Raw genomic sequence first — 3453 nt, 5'->3', positions numbered from 1 at the left:
TAACCTTCACCTAATTCACAGTAACACTTTTTTTTAAAGAAAATTTTTCTTACCATTATTACAGAGATATTCTTCATTCATCTTCTAAAACTCTTCTTGCTTTTCCTTTCACAATTGAAATTGATTTTTATATATGATGGGGATAGGGAGTGAGTTTCATTTTTTTCCAGGTAGATATCCTATTATGCTAGCAATTTTAGTGAAAAGATAGTTATTTCCATATTGCTCTGCATTTCAACTACTGTCGTAAATCAAGTGTCCGTATGTGCATGGGTTTGTTTCTGGGGTGGCCTTGTTGTTTTCTTTTTTGGTTCCTTATTGTCAGCATACCAAGACATAATTACTGTATCCCTTCTTACTACAGTTTGATAGTTATTACAGTAAGTCCTCCAGAAAGAAATTACTGGTTTGAATTTTATGCTGGTCAATGCCTGATTTTTCATTATAAATATACCATCTATGCTAGCATCTCTAACACTATGAGTTAGTTTTTTTTTTTACAGGTGAGAGTATGAACGCAGTCCCCCACTACCACAAATTATGCGGTCGAGATTCCCACATATGGGGAAATCGCAGGGGTCAGCACATCCAGAGTGCAATGGGTGAGCCTCGACCTGGGAAAACCATGTTCGTGATCATGGTAGCTCCCCTGCCAGGTAAGTATAGGGTTAGTATTTTTATAGCATGTATTATCCCTATGTTTTGCCCACTTTTTTCCTAGAAGTATTGTCTTGGGTTTTATATATGTTAAATATTAATAGTTATTATATTATATAATTAGTAGTATACTACGATAATAGTATATAATGCATTTTAATAACCATGACCCTTTATGAACATACAATGTGCCAAAAGATCTACATAACATGATTTTAAATATATTATATTAGAATAATATTATGATATTTTATTCAGAATTTTTACTAAAATTTTCATCAAAGTGATCATTCTGGAGAAAACTGCTATCATTTAATATCTTCTAATCTTCTAACAAAAATTAGTTCTCTTTTTGTTTCGAGTATATTTGATTTATCTCAGTATTGTTTAACTAGAAAGATAGTATGGGAAAACAATTTAGCTATTAAAAAGCTTTGAATTTCTCTTGAGTAATACAACATATCCAAAGAAAAGAGAACGCTGTCCACACACTTTAAGGAGAAAATGTTGTGACAGAAAAAAATTAGCGATAAAATTATTATTCTCCTTGGAAAACAAAAGTAACTTAGCAATGGTCAAGAACCCAAGACAACCATTCATATATCCCAAATCTTCTAATAAAATTTCTTATAGATGTATCTAGTTGATAGAAGTATAAGTCAAAATGAAGAACTCAGGAAAAAGACAAATGAAAAATCAACTAATATTGAACCCTAATACCAGCTATATAGAGATTTAGGTAGAGATAATTGTAGAAAATATGATTTGAAGAATTAAAAGCAAGAACCCCAAACCCATTCTCCGTATGTAAAATTCCTGCGCTAAAACAATAATCTCTTAAATTGTGAATCATGCTCACCAACTCCTCTTGCAAGAAGTGTGCAAGCAAAGGAAGAGAGTGCAAAGGCAAAATAAATGCCACCTCCGGAATGTGTTCGCTAACCACATTTACTTTCCTCTTGACTTTGATAATAACAAAATAAGAGAGTTAAGTTCTATGAGAAATTTAAAGGTAACCATTAATTGACTTAAAAATAATTTTGCTTATCCACAAAATACAGTTCCCTCCAATGTGACCTGCCTAGTAGGAGTTGATGATTAACTCATACAGGTCCATGCTCACAGGGAAAAAGACAGTCTGCCATCAGTCTGGAAGAGAGAAGTCCACGCTGGACTGAAAGCATCAAGGATAAGCTGGCTTCCCGGAAGTGATGCAAAACCTTTGAAATGTTTTCAACAAGCTGATGAAGCAGTGGAACCACTCACTAATCCACGCCAAGAAATTTGGAAGACAGGTACCTGGCCAAGCCACTGGAGGAGATCCATATTTGTACCCATTCAAAAGAAAGGTGGCCACACAGAATTCAGAAACTATTGAACAATATCATTAATATCAATCACATGCAAGTAAAATTTTGCTGATGATAACTCAATGACAATTGCAGCAGTGCATTCACAGGGAGCTTCCAGAAACTCAAGCAGGATTCCGAAAAAGATTTGCACAAAGGATATCATTGCTGTCATCAAACGGGTCTTGGTTCAAAGCAGAGTATGCCAGACAATATTTATTTTTGTTTTATTGGTTATACAAAAGCTTTCGACTGTGTGGATCATAACCAACATTGAGAAGAAAGGGAATTCCAAAACACTTCACTGTGCTCATGCCAAAACTGTAACCCAGATCAAGAGGCCATTGTTCTACCAGAACAAGGGAATACTGCATAAGTTCAAAATCAGGAAAGTGTGTGGCAGGGTTGTATCTTTTCACCATATTTATTCAATCTGGATGCTGAGCAAATAATCGAAAGAGCTGGATTCTGTGAAGAAGCATGCAGCATCAGAATCAGAGGAACTTTCCATATGCAGATGACCAATCTTGCTTGCTGAAAGTGATGAGGACTTGACGAAGATAAAGGATGGCAGCCATCATTATGAATTATAACAGAATAAGAAAACCAAAATCCTCGCAACTCGATGGATAGGTAATATCATGATAAATGGAGAAAAGATTGGAGTTGTCAAGGATTTCACCTTGCTTGCATCCGCAATCATTGCTCATGGGAGCAGCAGTGAAGAGATTAAAGACACATTGCATTGGGCAAATCGGCGGCACAAGGTCATTTTGCAGGGCTAGAAAATAAGGATGTTACTTTAGGACTATGGTGTGCCTGACCCAAGCCACAGTATTTTCATTCACCTCATCTACATTGAAAGTTGGACACTGAATGAGGAAGATGCATTTGTGTTATGGCGCTGCTGACACATATTGAAAGTACTACCGGTTGCCAAAAGAACAGACAGATATTCTTAGAAATAAGTATGGTGCAACATTGTCTCCGGTGATTTAGACATATTATCAGAGAGGCCCACCAGTCAGGAAAACCTCCACACTACTGCTGTTCTTGTCAGGTGCCAACCCATAGCAATCTTATGTTGCTATGTTCTGTCCTGCACCACCCTCACAATCACTGTTATGTTTGCGCCTATTGTTGCAGTTACTGTAACATTTCATCTGGTTAAGGGTCTTCTCTTTCATTGATCTCCTACTATATCAAACATGAAATCCTTTATCTGGGGACTGATCTATTCTGAAATCATGTGCAAAGTACACGAGATAAAGTCTCACTAGAGTCACCTCTAAGGAGCTTTCTGGCTGTTCTTTTTCAGACATAGCTGTTTGTGTCTCTGGAAATCCATGATACTTAAATATTCTTTGGCAACACCATAATTCAAATGTTTAAATTATTTTGCAGTTTTCCTTATTTTTATTCATTGGCCAGCTTTCCTATATCTATG

At 36.1% G+C, this 3453-nt stretch overlaps 1 non-coding gene across 1 annotated transcript; it reads right to left on the bottom strand.

Annotated features, from left to right (window-relative positions):
* Positions 1 to 500: 500 nt before the first annotated feature.
* LOC115872255 lies at positions 501 to 664 on the bottom strand. Its single transcript, XR_004047761.1, has one exon. It is a non-coding gene; the product is annotated as a U1 spliceosomal RNA (small nuclear RNA).
* Between the last annotated feature and the right edge of the window lie 2789 nt (positions 665 to 3453).

The sequence above is a fragment of the Echinops telfairi genome, unplaced genomic scaffold (assembly GCF_000313985.2).
Source record: "Echinops telfairi isolate 266 unplaced genomic scaffold, ASM31398v2 ScPeMD7_7421;HRSCAF=8459, whole genome shotgun sequence".
Classification (NCBI taxonomy): Eukaryota; Metazoa; Chordata; class Mammalia; order Afrosoricida; family Tenrecidae; genus Echinops; species Echinops telfairi.
This window is presented reverse-complemented; position numbering and strand designations above follow the sequence as displayed.